The 14,968-nt window shown below is 42.1% G+C and overlaps 1 long non-coding RNA gene across 23 annotated transcripts in view; it reads left to right on the top strand.

Annotated features, from left to right (window-relative positions):
• Positions 1–14,968, top strand: part of LOC101750670 — a 102,486-nt gene that overhangs the window by 63,908 nt on the left and 23,610 nt on the right. For 19 of the 23 annotated variants that reach the window (XR_005862289.2, XR_005862285.2, XR_005862293.2 and 16 more), the window contains one exon: positions 12,273–14,702. The exons of the other annotated variants lie outside the window; for them this stretch is intronic. This is a non-coding gene — a long non-coding RNA (uncharacterized LOC101750670). The remainder of the gene's footprint in view (positions 1–12,272; positions 14,703–14,968) is intronic. 23 annotated transcript variants of the gene reach the window in all.

Here is a 14,968-nt window from a genome sequence, read left to right as displayed (position 1 = left end):
CCCTTTATGTTCAAGCTGCTCCTGAGTATATCTTGATCTCTCCTCACAACTTCCTTGGCATTTCTCCTGTCATCATAATCATTTGTAATTTAGAGCAAAGCTGTTCTTTTAGATGAGGAAGAATCTTGATCAAGAGGCTGTTCTCATTACAAATTGGAGATGTTCTATATGAGGTCTCCTGCCTCCAAACACTCGTTCCTTCCCCTGAACAGCACAGAACTATCCCCTCACTCAGCTAACGCAGAAATAATGAACCAGATCGAGGAACTAGTCCCTGTTAAAAAATGACTTTTGTTTTTAATTGGCATTGACTCTGTGGTGGAAGTCACAGCAGGGCCTCAGAAGTCGTGGTGCATGGGTGGTGTTTCACAGGGCAGCTGTGAAGGCTCTGCTCGGCCAATGGGAGTGAAAGATGAAGCACTGGCATGGCATGTTCCTGCCAAAAATCTGTTACTGTGGAGCAAATTTTTGTGGTGTCACATTTCTGATCTTGCCTAAAAAGAGCAGACCCACTTTTCTGCCTTGGTAGTGCCTCCTTGGCTTCACTGAGTCTGATCCCTGCACAGCTGTGCTTTTTTTCCTTTCTTTTTCTTTCTTTCTTTTTTTTTCTTTTTTCTTTTTTTTTTTCCAGTAAGGCTGCTGTGGGAGCTTTCGAGGTTCTCCTTGTAAGCATAGAATACAGATTATTTTATTCCACTATTGAGCACTTAGGTCTTGAAAGCACACTGGTTATTTTCTACTTCCTATCTTCAGTTGTTGCTGAAGCAGTCGTTTTTATTGAATTGCTGAAGCATTGCACGGCCAAAGGTTGGGGAAGCTATAAAACTACAGGTAGCTAAAAATTCTCCAACATAAATACATGTTTGAGGAATGATAACCTATCATCAATAGCTTTGCAAGTGGAATGACATACTCTGTTAATCATTGTGAATAGTTTGCTCTGAAGAGTTCAGATATTGTCACTAAGGAGTGGTCCAGTCCACCCCTTATTAGGGTGATGCAACTGCTCTACTTCAGAGGGCTGAGGCCAAACCCTCAAGGTACAACCAGTCAGCCTGCATTGCTGGGGTGTGGGCCCTTCCCCGCACCCTTGAAAGAAAAGCAAACCAAAGGTGGTGCTTGTAGAAAAACAGAAGTTGCTCCACCAAGTGGCAATTTCCACAGGCCAAATTGTAACCCTGTAATACAGGGGAAGACCTTCTGTGAAGCATGAATTTTTCCAGGCCTTGGTGCTGAGACCAGTTACCAAGGCACTCCCAGGTCAGCCACCTCTGCAGGCCTGCGCCAGGTGATGGTTGGACACAGGACCATGTTTCTGTTGAACACAAGCACTGCGTGGATATTGGCATTGCCTGTTCATTCAGGCTTGATGGTAGCTATGCAGAGATGAGCATAAAAACTTCAAGTGTAAAATTAGTCCATAAAATATGTTTTATTGTATTTGAATCAGCGGAGTGAATTTGCCTAATGTTCAGTGGCACTTTTGGATCCATTCTCTGTTGCCTTTGAGGAGAATTTACCATATTGTTGAAGATTTGTAGACCAGAAAGAGTTGGCCAGGTGAATTCAGTGCAAGGAGTACTGAGGGCAGTTCTCCAATAGGAGGAAAGGAGTTATTTTGGAGCTGATAATGGAGAAGCTTAATTAAAACTACGCTATGATAGAAGCTAGAGAAGAAGGGATCTCTCTAGATTCAGGAAAGCAGCTGTGAGAAAGCCTCATATGATGGAAAAAAAGCAGAAGGTGGGTCTGTCTTTATTACAGAGTGAAGAGAGCACTTCACTGGTGTTGAGCAGATCTGTCCCAGAGTGACCCCTCCAAGGCATCCTGCTTCAAACATCCCACTTCACCACTTTTATCAGGTTGGGAAATGCAGCTCAGGCTGTTAGTGGAGAGAAGAGACGTGTACAAACACAGGCAAGACCACATCACTGCTTGAGAAACTTAATATCTAAGAGTCTAGACAGGCATGATCTATACTTTGAAGGTTCAAATTTGAAGCATTACTAACAAAAAGCATTTAATTATCATCTTGGAGCCTGGCTCTCACCCAGCACTGCCTGGTATCAAAATATCTGTTGTCAGCCGTTCTCTGCTCTCTAAAAATAGATGGAGATAAAGGCCATATATGCAAAGGGCATAAGAAGGCAATATTATTTTTTTCAGTGGAAAAAATGAATAGATACAGGGACCTTTTCTTGCAGCTCTAAGTCTGAACAGTAATGCTGTAGTCAGAGGGACTCCAGACAGGGCTAAGGGTTGACTACAGCAATGACAGTGGCAAAGGTGTGGCTTAAACTGCAGACAGAGGATTGGAGAGCGAGGCTTGTTACCTGTGCAGGAAAACATTAAACGTTTACTCATGGCCTAGAGATTCACAGATATGTTTATCTACAAAAGGAAGGTGAATTAAAAAATAAAGTCGGGAATAACTGTAAGTAGATCGAGAATCATACGAAGTGACTCTGCCCGGAAAATGTTGCAATCCCCACTAATGTGACTAAGGACTTTCCAGCCCCTCCTGCTTGACAGGTGAAGGCTCTTGGGAGCCCTGATTTGGCCAGCTCCTTTGCTGGGTAAGCAAGGAGCGACTTGGCTGAGAAACTATTATTAATGCTCTGTTTGTAACCTTGAGAAGGTCTCCACGGCAACAGAGGCTGCTGAATAGAGCTGTCCATGACATTTTGACAGGAGAAGTTTTCCACTAGAAAATGCTGTTTTAATGAAAAAGTGTTGGGGAGAATGATCCGGCGTTGACAGTACTTTGGTCTGGAAAAAAATAAAATAAAATAGGGGAAATCTGAAAAAGGTCTTGAAGAGTTTTTGTCATTTTTAAGCCCACTACCTTTCCTCCTGGGACCTTTCACACAGGGCAACAAGACTACTGTCTCTTCCTTTTTGGGAATAGTGGTTAAATTCCCAGTTAATCTCCTCTTTTTGCTTCCTTGTTGTTGATGCTCTTCTGAGAAGGCTCTAAACAAAACAGGACATGGGAGAAGCTGTAAATCCTCAAACATCTGAAGTATTGTTGTTTTGGAAACTATTTTAGGAAAGAAAAACTCTGAAATAAGGGAAAAATAGTGCATTGGAAGAGTGTACTATAATTACTTGCCCATTCTGCTTTGAGTGGTTGATTTTATACAATATGGCCTAAAATCTCAGGTTTAAACTCCAGTTTCTTGTCTGCTTTGCTCTGCACGAGTTATCTTTGTCTAGTCCTAGGCATGGATTGCTGGATGTAGTGATGGCCAGAGATGTATAATTGCATATCATATCCTCTTGCTGGCATTACTCATTTCACTGAGCAAAGGTCTAAGGACCTGCAGGAGCCAACCCAGTGATTTGCCTCCTTCCAGTGATGGCTTTTCTTCTTATGAAGCCAACCGAGGAAATGGTATGGGTAACAAATGTTTCCATAGAGGCAGCTTTCGTGGTTCTGCCTTGTGACTCCTTCTGTGCTCATTTGGTATTTAAGAATCCAAATAAAAAACGAAGCCATTAATCCTTTGCAGTCAGAAAAGACAGGGAAATACACAACTGTCTTCCTCACTATCTTCAGCAAGGTACTTATTTTTAAAGGAGTCCCCTGGGATTTTTGGAAATGGATTTGGCATTCAAGATGATCAGTCAAATTTCCTGATCATTCCAGTCACTTGACTGCCTGCTGTCACTAGCTGCTATTTATTTTTGTACCATCTTTCCCCACAGTGCTCTGCTCCCCACATTGCAGTAGCCTTCTCCTGTGGCTCACCTGATCTCTGGGAGAATTATTTTTTCTGTGGTTTCTCAGATGCAGATGGAAGGAAGCTGTGCCACGCAGCACCAGGCAATGTTTGTATCCCAGGCTAGTGCCAGTCAAGCTGATTCTGGGCTCACAAGTCCTGTGTGGTGGGATAGGGGAAGATCACTGCTGGAGACACTGACAGATCTGGAGCGGCAGGCTGTTCTACAAACATGTTCCAATGTAGCCAGCCATTGCAGGCATCCTGAAGCTGAAAGATGCTAGCAGCACCACAGCTATGTTCAAGTGGTACACGCAACCAAACCCAGCCCACTGTCTTTATCCTGGAGAGGACTGGAAGCAAATTTCTGACGTTGTCAGACACCCACATACTTCATCCTGCACCTGACTGTTGGCCAACCCAGAGTCACGAACTGCCAAGGACCAGCATTACCTCCTTTCTAGGAGCCAGCCACCACTAACCATGCACACTACTGTGGTGTGGCATTGTCTTATGTAAGTTTGCCATTCAAGAGTATGCCAAGTCATCAGAAATGATTGTGCCACATACAAAATGCTGGGAATAGCAACAGGATTTGTCAAATAATGTATCAGGAGAACGCGTTAGGTATCTAAGTGGAGTAGCTAAGATGAATAAAAGGATGCAGGTGAGCAGAGAGGCAAACAACTCAGGGTTGCGTGGCATGTTATTAGTGCAGCTAATAACATCCTAATTAGTATCCTAACTAAGCAGGCCATTTTCCTATCACTTAATCCACAGACTCTCTCCTGCTTTATGTTCAGAGGGCTTACGTCTACTTTGGATGTGTTTTTCCTGGAAAACATCATCTCTGCTTACCTCAAACTACGTCACACCATAGGGATTGCATTTGCTGTGACCACTCAGTGTATTGACTCTGGTGTTAAAACTGGCAAAGGGGCAAATGATATTCACTTTGTCAAGGCTGACTGATGGAAAAAGGAGCAAAGCCAACAGCAAATGCCAGCTCTGATAGGAGGCTGACGCAAAAGAGGCTGAGGAACCATATAGGACTGTTGCCCTGCTTATATAACCTGGAATATTTTTTGTAAATGCTCAAACTGACGTGCATTGAGTTTTGGCATGTGTTTGTCAGTGCCCTTGTTTTATAGCCTTGCTGAAGACTCATTGACAGATGGCACTCAAGAGAATGCTTTTTATAGGTGCCAGTGTCCAACTCAGATACAGTTTCTGAAAGCAAAAGGTGTTTGGGGGTGGAGGGATTTGAAGTACTGCCAAAGCATTTTGTAGAAGGTGCTTTAGTGGTACTTCATGCTCTGCAAAAACGGAAGGTATGTGGGAGATGATTGAGGAACATCGACTCTCATGGATGTTGAGTCACCATGTTCTATTAGAAAGCGCACAGCATTTATGATATGGAAGAATAAAAAGAAAAGATTCTAAAGGATGTAATCTGTATCCTGGAGCAGTGTCTATCTGACCTTATATGCTGGGGAATGATTTCTTGTTATAGCTTGACGTAGTTCTTGCCTGAATACTACATGTATTACAAGTGAATTCAGACATTGGCTGCCTACTGCTTCACAGCACCTTTCTTCTTGGTGCCAAGGAGCAGTGAAGCTCCCTGGAGGGGCTGGGGCTGACAGTGACCCCAGTTCAGGCTGTGCCCTCACTGATGCACCCAGTCCTGTCCCATGGAGGCTGAGCATGCTGGGCAGAGCTGGGTGCTGGCAACAGGCTCCATCAACAACCCATGGTGTGATAGCCCAGGTCCAGAGTTGATCCAGGTGTTCATCCAATAGGAAAAGGAGGCAGAGGCAGGATTGGAGATGAAGCTGCAGTGTGGATCTGAGTCCATGCAGGAGACAGGGCTAACAGGTTATCACTCCTATGGCTTTGATGATGAGGGGAATGATGGCTGAGCTGAAATGGTGGCCTGTGCCATGGGCAAAACATGGGCAGAGGCCCCAGTTGAAGCTCACTAGGATCAGTAACATCTGCAATGTCTTTTGGTGTACTAATGGTACTGATGCTTTGGCAGAGGAAGGTGTGTTTATACTACTACGTGGTTCGTGTGCAATAGCTATTCAGCTTTTCCAGATGGAGGAAAGGGAGATGATTTTGGTTGTAGGGAAATGAAGAGTACTTTGTATCTACTTATGGCTTTGCAGTTAGGTGGATAAAAGTACATCATACATTTCTTATTATGTTTTCTTAAAACTGCTTACTCACTGGAAGCATCTGGATCTCACTATAGTTCCTCTTCTTAGCTCTGGGGCTGAAGGATTGGCAGGCTCAGACTCCTTCCTGCAGTTCTGGGAGGTTGGATGTGGCAGTCCAGCCGTGATTCCCAGTGTTCTGGCTGCTGTGTGTTCTGCCTAGGAGGGATTCAGGCTCTGGTTTAGGTATTTGGGAACAAAGTGGCAGGCAGGCTGTAAACATACATTTTCAAGGGGCTTATTAACCACAGGCACTTTGCTCTTCATATGTGCTAGGGAGTTACGCCTATCCCTGAAGTAACACGAGTCCCTGAAGTACCTTTTGTGGAAGTCTGTGACAGAGACAAATTTGGAACCCATTTATCCTTGAAAGTGCTTAGCTGCAGAATGGTCCTTTATCTTCTAGAAGCTATAAATCTGCTTTACCACACACCTTGCAGCTTCTGGAGGAAAAGAAAGAAGGCTGAAGAGCCAACAGTCTTCTCTGGAAGACATCTCAAAATTGGATCTTGCGTGCACTGAATGAGGCACAGGATTATATTGTAGAGCAAATATACTGTAAAGCAGGGGAGATAAAGTAAGGTAATACAAGCAGCTGTACCATTTCCTAATTCTTTTGTGCAGCATCTTATGTTTTTTTTTTCTTTTTTTCCTCTGATGGCTTTGTTCTGTGCCATTTCACAACACTTAGAAAAGTAAGTAGAAAACATTTCACAGTAAGAGGTCTATTGTATGTGATTTTTAGACACTAAGAAGAAATGTTACCAACATCACAATGATACTGATGCCTGTAAAAGCTATTCAAAGCCTTTAGATTAACTGGACAAACTCACATCCTTCCTGAGAGGGTGTCTGTCTGTCTCCTGCTTACTGCAGTAGAAGGGTGAGATCCCTTTTTTGAAAGGGAATACATCCTAATAGAGTTAGATTCTTATGCCCTTTGTAAACTTTTCTTTCCTGTTCACCCTAACTTTTTTTGCTCTAGGCCACCTGTCTTAGCTCCAAAATTCAGTCCTTAAGATTCCTGACCCAGCCTGCCCTTCTCCCCATCTCTTATTCTCCTGTGTATGTGAGAAAAGTCTCCTCTCACATCAGGATGCTCCCTGTTAAGCTTCAGACTACTCTCCCCAAACATGGGGGTGTGAAGTTTTTCAAAGGAAAAATCAATCTAGGTTTTATAACACTAGTGAGCAAAGTTGGCTTTTCTTTAAATTCAATATTAGACACCGTTGCACCATTTAAATTGATCCTTTCTTACAGCAGATGTGCAGCTGGAATATTTAAGCCATAGTGATGCAGATCTGACAAAACAATCAGAACTGTAAAACCACCATAGAATAGGAATTGTCAGACAATGCTAATTATAGGTGTGGCAAGCAGCTGTAACAACCAACACTGCAATTTTTGCTGTCTCTCTCCCTGTTTTGCAATTTAATGCTCTTACACTCTGTTGCCTAATTTTAGAGCAAATGCACATTAGCAATTTGCAACCAGGTAATGTTTGTAACCATCTGGAACAGAGATTATGTTAAAATGGGAAGTAGAGGAAACACTTTTCCATGTGGTTGTGACACTGCTTGTTCCTGACCTCTCTAATGACTAGCATTTAGGGAAAGCAATCATTAGAGGGAGGGCAGGAAGGAAAAGCGGGGGGGGGAGAAGGTGGAGCAGAACAGTGTGCCAGGGTGTGAGAGCCAGCAGTCAGTAGGTGCTCCAATAGAAGTAGGATGAGAGAGAAGCAGAGTCACCGTGGGGATAAAGCCAATGTCAGGGAGTGTGGGGAGCATAGGAAGGGAGGAGAATGCAAAAGATGGCTTTGAAGAAACAAGAATGACAAGAGTGAGCAAGAGTAAATAAATAAGAGCTATGATCTGAGAATAAAAACCACCAACATACATGGTGTTCCAGTCCTGTTGAGAGAATGAGCTATCTGTCCCAGAAATTATGATGGGGAAAATCAGCTGGTACTTTTGAAATACAGTATTTTCTCTGAATAGAGCAGGCAGAGGAAGTCTACCCACAAACTACTGGACTGAAATCTATGCTCTTCATATAAAAAGAAGAAAAATCATTTGTGTTTGGCCTTCAGTACGTGAATCCTGCTTGATGCTTTTACTCAACCCATTGTATCTGTCTCTACTTTCTGCATATGAAGTCCATGAGGAGCTTCTGCATGTTTCTTGGTGAGGGGAGAGACTACAGGGCTCAAAGATTCTTAGTGTAGCAGCTCACAAATGCCTAACTATGCGAGTTTTAGGATGTAGCAGGAAGTATGTATATAATTCAACTGTTCATTGTTTTTAATATAGTCCTGTAATCAGAGCCATTCTATCACACAGACCAGTGTGAACAATAAAGGCGGGCATAGGTTTGGATCTTTCAGTAACAGTTCGTTCATTTTTAACTAAAAGAGGGGAAATTTAGATTAGATGTCTGGGGAAAATTTTTCATTGGAAGAGCAGCGAGGTGGTGAAACAGCAGAGAAGTGCCCCATCCCTGCAGGCAATCACGGCCAGGTTGGATGGGGCCCTGGGCAGCCTCACCTGGTGGGTGACAGTCCTGCCAATGGCAGGGGGTTGGAATTGGATGATCTTTGAGGTCCCTTCCAACCTAAGCCATTCTGTGATTCTAAGATTTTAAACTCAGTCCACTTCCAGATGCTATAACAATAGGTTGCATTACATCTGAATAGAGTAAATAACATGAAACATTTGTGTGAATGTGTTGTGTGGCCATCACTCTCAAAATGCTATCATAGTCTGTCACAGTAGTAAGGTAAGGCAACAGCATGGATTGGAGTGGTTTGAGGACAGCAAAGCAGAGGAGAGAGGAAAGGGAGGGAAAGGGAAGGAAAAATTAAACAGGACAGCTATATTCGTTTCAAGGCTACGTTGAATTTTGTAGATAACATTTTGAGTAGCAGAAAATTGCCATCTATCTCTAAAATATAAAAAATAGACATGTTACTTAAGGTTGTTCATATTCCCAGCAGAAGCAGAAAAGAAGTTAGGCAGTACTGTGTGGGAACCTACCTGGGGTCACAGGCTCTGGTGGACTTTGACAGTCTTAAGCTGCCTCAAAAATACTAGTGTTGTATGTGTAACAGTTTAGAACTGAGGTTTGTATCTCTCCCATCATTAGAAGAGGATAAATCTAATCATAGTACAGTATTATTACAGCATTGCTTTTGAAATATGTCAGAAAGGAAAGTCGTACAGATCTGAAAAAGTTCCAAATGATGGAAGTCTTGGAGAAGAGCAATATACAATTGGCTTTGCTGTAGTTCTACAAGAGAGTCACACTGGTTGAGGTGTAATTCTCTCCTGTGAAGTTCAACTGTGTTTAATACCCTACTTGCTCACAGCATCATCTTTCAGTCCCTGTAAAATAATTTAAATCAACTTTTATGATTCTGGAAAAAATCTGATATTTAGATTGCCTGAGTAAATGGAGATATTTTTGAACTGGCTTCCATAACTTTCTGTAAGATAACAGTTGGCTTTTAGCACATAAAGCTGAGTAATTAGACAGTCATTACTGAAGTCAGAACTATATGGCTGAAGCATGTTGTTTAATTAACATTCTCCCACATTTGGAACTATCACAAGACAGACAATAATTCTGAGTCTTCCTGAAATAAGCCTTCAAATGGTTGAATATCTTTACAGTCCATTATGTAGCAACAGAGGTGCTGCTAGCATTACATTAGCAGATTTGGAAAGCTGACTTTGCCAGTCCTTTTTGGATTTTCTTGGGAACTTTTCGTCTCAGGCATCTCAGGCATTTCCAGCTGTAAGCTTTACTGATGATTTAGCTCCCACAGTCTGTTGGTAGCTTTCATCTCAATGGATTCACTGAAATGAATTAAGTGTCATTTTGAAGAGATGGGCCTTCTGTTCCTAGAATATTTTATTTTTTGCGGAATTTTGGGCAGATTGTCTACTGTACTGAGGGAGTTTTTGACCTTTTTTCCTGCTTCTGGCTCTTATATAAGGAGCTTTCATTGCTGCTTTTACAACCTAAGATGCATAATGCAAGGCATTTCTCAGCAAGTGAAGCCAGTGCCTTTTCTGTGGAGCATTCCTCTGATTTAACAGGAACAAAGGTGCTTTGTGGCATAATTACCACTTTATCTTTCATGTCTTGAAAATACGGACAGTATTTTTAGTTGTTACCTAGCCAGCTTTAGAAATTGCACTTTAGAATTGTATTTCCCAAATGCTTATGAAAGCTTAATTTAAGATCAACACAATTCTGAATAATATGTTGGTATGATCAGCTGAAGTGATTTTTCAAAATAAGTGGGTCTGTGTACATCATGGTTCCTCCTGCTGCAGTCTCGTTGCTACTCCAGACATCAAATCCATTGTCTTAGAGCCACTGTCATATCGTTGTTTCTATTTCTTGAGATTAGATAGAGTAACAGATTTTTGCTGTTGGATTATATTTGCTCAGCCATATGTTGCAAGAGTGTTTTCTCTAATTTTGGGTAACTGGATTTGTGAGTTTGTCTTGGTCTCTTTCTTAGTCATTTTGAAACTTTAAAATTATTTGACTCCTTGCAAATCGAATCAGAACTCACTCTGTTTTAGATACTTAACATTTAAACATCCAAATCCAAACTAGCCTTCCTGGGCTTTCTTTGCAGTCAAGAGAGAGAGTTTGCCCTCCAGGGAGTAAGGAATATGACCTCAGGCATGTGCTAGGGAAAGTTGGCTTTGTCATGGGGAGGCACTCATTTATATTCATTGATTATACACAAAGCTGAGAATGACCACTTTGGCATCTGGGTTTTAAACTCCTGGGTTAGAATGGGTGAATTCTAACTTTCCCATTACAGGCACCTTTTGATTCTTTTGTCGTGACATGAATATCTTGGTGCTTCTTGTACTTGTTATTTTTCAATGAAAAAAATACAGATTGCATGGAAGTCCCAAGTCTTGGCTAAATTTGATAAATGCATGGGAACTGTGTATCTGTATAACTGAAGTGCTGCATCATTCACTTCAGGCTAATGAAAGCATGAAAAATCATTCAACTAGGATGAAAAGAAAGAATGGCCATATTTCACAAAGTTATGTGCTAAGAAAAAAAGTTAAGTTATGGTGGATAAAGTATCTCAGAAATGTGAATAAAATGAAGTATTTGGCTTCTGGAGCAGGCTGTGGAACAGGGAGTATAGTATGACAAACAACAGAAGTTGAACTGTTTCCTGGTGGGAATGTGGGATTTTTCTTTTTTTACTCAGCTACTTATTCATTGCTTTTAATGCTTTGAAAATGCAGTTTCTGTTTTGTACTTTTATGAGCCATGCATAACTCAGGAAGACATAAGAGTATGGAGGTGAAACACCTGCAGGTCTCTGAGGCAAACGTCCAGCTCACTCAGTGGTCATCACAGCCTTTGTGGAGAAGCCTGGAGTTGGCAGAGGAAAGACATAACAGCCCATAGCAGACTCCTTGCCACACTGAAAACAATTTCTGTTTAATAACCTAAGATCGTCAGTTTCTGTTTTCTGAATGTTCCTGACAAATGAAAGAAAAGTCAAGGGGCAGCTACTGGCCCACTAGCCTTGAGAAAGGTGGAAGTGCCAAAGGGCTGTTGATTACCTGATCAGTTTTTGCTCTTGTGGAAATTGCTTGCTGAGTTGGAGTACTGGAAAAAAGCACTAGGAGGGCACTGGCCCAGGAAGAGTGGTGGGAGCTGGACCTAGATGAGAGAGTTTGGAGATGGTCATCCCATGGCAGAAGTGGGAATGAAAAGGCTCTGTGAGAGAAGGTGGAGGGATAAAGGTCTCCTGGTAGAAAAAAACAGTAGGAGCACAACAAGAGGACTAGATGCAGGAGCTACCTCTTCACAAAGTAGCCCCTTCTCAGCCTAAGAAGAAAGGACCTACACCTTCCTGCAATGGTATTCCTTAGCTCAGGAATAGGTGACATTGCTTTCTGGTTCTTCATGGGGAAAAAGGACTTGAAAGTGTTGAGAATACTACAGAAATGCATGCCTTGTAGATTGAAAAAGTGGGTATGTACAGACCGTGGTCAGAGAGGTGACAATGAGCCAGGTAGCCGAACCTGAGGAAGCTTTGTTCCTGCTAACTTGTGTGCAACAGCACCAGTGCAGCTATGGTAGGGGTTTCACTGCAGGCTGGGAGAGCCAAGCCTGCGCTGTGAGTATGTGCTGGGTCTTTGGGAGACTCTCCCCATAACAGGAGGGATGGCTCTGATCACATCCTGTTAATCACTGCACTGGAGTCATAAGTAAACTTTTAGAGGACCAGTCCAGTAGGTAGGCATAGGACTCTGACTGTAAGCTTGCTGTTTTTTTTTAGCTACATCATCCTTTCCTCTTTGCTAATAAAGGAAGCTGTCTACACCCCACGTCTTTACAGTACTTTGGTAAGTACTTTGGTAAGACACTGTGATAAGGTGCAGTCCTTGTAGAAAACACCAAAGGACCCCAGCGAAAAAGTTGGATAATTTAGAGAAAGTGTAGAAAAGAAGCTGGATGTAGGGAACTGACACGGAGAGGGACTGTGCCTTTTCTTTGATTTCTGTTATGTGCAAGCTACATCTGTTGGCTAAGTTATTGTAGATTGAGGCCGTGTAAATTCTTTCTTTCAGATGATAAATTATTCACGATTGGGATTTAGAAAGTCCTGGGTATGGTGTTTGCTTCTTTCTCCAGTGGCAGAGGCTGGCTACAAGCACTTTGTAATACCAGTGGGGTCTTTTTTGCACTGGACAATTTTTTTTCAGAGCAGCGTACTTCTAAGCAGCCCATATCCCAGTGGGATACAGTTATACTTAAATGGGAATACTTATACTGGCATACCTTCTTCTGGTCTGAGAAGAAAAATAAACTCTCCCTGTATAAAGCTCTTTGATGCTGTATATGGGGTCCATCTTCCCACATTTGGACATGTATGAGTAAGTCAAGTATCCTGGGCTTCATTTTAGTCCATGGAAGAAATAGCGCCTTCAGTACATACACAAAATATCTGAGACAACTCAGAGAAAGCACCCTAGAGACACTTTCCATTGACTGTACAGGGTTCTTAACACAAGTCACATTTAGATGTATAGCTTTCAAAAGATTAAAACTGAATACAATAAATCTGACCATGTGTATCCACAATGAAATTTGAATCATTGCAGCCACACTAGTGCAAAATCATGAAATCTTTCAGTGGAGTTGTATGGGGTATATTCTTTTCCCCTAAGGTGAACCAAAGCCTACACCTAAGGCCCAAGACAGAGCTTTCATGCACTGTGGGTAGGGACTTTGCTATGCTGTAGGAGCAGTGGGCAGAATACTTATGTAGGTGGGCTTACTAACTGTGTGGCAGACGTCTTACTGTGATAAGTACCTGGTTGCTTTTTAGTGCACGTCCAAAATACAACATCTGATGACATGTTTTGAACTAGTGGTATAGAATTAGAAGCTGCTGAGATAATTCCACTAATAATTAAGCTTGCCAAACATGTTCCTTTATAAAACCAGAAATGTATTTCTTTCCACTTTAAGTACTTTTCATTACTGACTTGAATGAAGATACTTCTTTTTTTACAGAATACAGAATTCAGGGGAAGAAAAAAAAGCATGGACTTTCCAAAGGAACCTCCTACCACCTTCCCTCCTTAAATAACGAAGAGATGGTTTACAACAATATTCATAGTAAATTAACTGGCTTTTAGAAAAGCCTTGGTTTGGTATTGGGGAAGTATGTCCATTCCCTGTGTGTGGGAGGATCTTATAGTAAGCTCTTTGCAGTGCTCTTGGGATTTCCACCTTCACTTGTTGGAAAAGGAGTAGCTTGGAACTAATGGATTTTGCCCATGGTGTGGGCAGCACAGAGAGCACTGGAGCTACGTGTTGAGGCAGATACATGCTGGCTGAGGGGGACAGTCCTGCACGCTGTGTGGAGAATGCACTGTGTGGTTCTCAGCCAGGCTTCTGAGTGCCTGTGCTGTGTAAGAGAGGGCCTAAGTGAGTAAGCCCTTCACCTTTGATAGTGATGATTACAAATGCCATTTAAGATACATATCTTAAAAGATATTCTCAGAATTTCTGCTTTTTCAGCAGTCTAAAATTTTAAAATGAGATCTGCAACTTTGTTGATGAAAGCTGGAGTGTCATTTTAACCCCAAAGTGAATGACATCATCCCTAAATTAGCAATATTTACATGCTTGTGTATATCCTTTACATCCTCTGACTTTTAACCCAGCTTATCAGTGGTTCCTTGCATGGCTCAGGATAAACATTATTTGTGCCTGGACTCTATTTTAAGGTCTCAGCATATAGCTGGGTTACTGTGGCTTGAGAAGATGCCATCCATCTTTACTAACTGCTGGTAATTGCCCAGGTACATACAGTCGGCCCCCACAGTTGTGAGATGATGTGATGTTGCTTATGCTTCTTCGATAGATGTTTAAGTGATTCTTGTTACCCCATATTAGGGGTGGTGTGACAGCATGCCCATGGACAGCTAGAGTGTTAATCTGACAGGCTGAATCTTGTTTTTCCATTTATTTTCGGGTTTATTGAGAGACTTAAATAGGAACAACTGCTAGACCACATTGTGTCAACCTCCCACGATGACTACATACATTGTCTTCCCATAGAAAATAGGGTTTATGGGGAAAAGAGATTAAAAAAAAAAATCTTGTACATTAATTTTCCTTGCAATCTGAAAGTCAGCAAGTGGCAAAAACATGCTCTGTGCCTTGATATGCCACAGATCAAGACAAGACATGCCAGGTACGTGTACATCTGCAAAACGCTACTGGTTCCCATGCCACAGACACAGCTTGAAAGAATGCTCTGAGCAGACTGCTGAGGCAGCTCCAGGGCCAAGAGTAGCATATGTATCTGGACTGAGTACAAGTGATCAAGGGCTGGGGAAATAAAAATAATTTTACAGTGAGTGTGTTGTATTAGCAGAAACTGCTTCAGTTCCTTTCTTTCATCCGCTTGGATCAAGCTATCTGAAGGCGTTTCATGTCTTCTGTTGAATCACACGAGGA

The sequence above is a fragment of the Gallus gallus genome, chromosome 1 (genome assembly GCF_016699485.2).
Source record: "Gallus gallus isolate bGalGal1 chromosome 1, bGalGal1.mat.broiler.GRCg7b, whole genome shotgun sequence".
Taxonomy (NCBI): Eukaryota; Metazoa; Chordata; class Aves; order Galliformes; family Phasianidae; genus Gallus; species Gallus gallus.
This window is presented reverse-complemented; position numbering and strand designations above follow the sequence as displayed.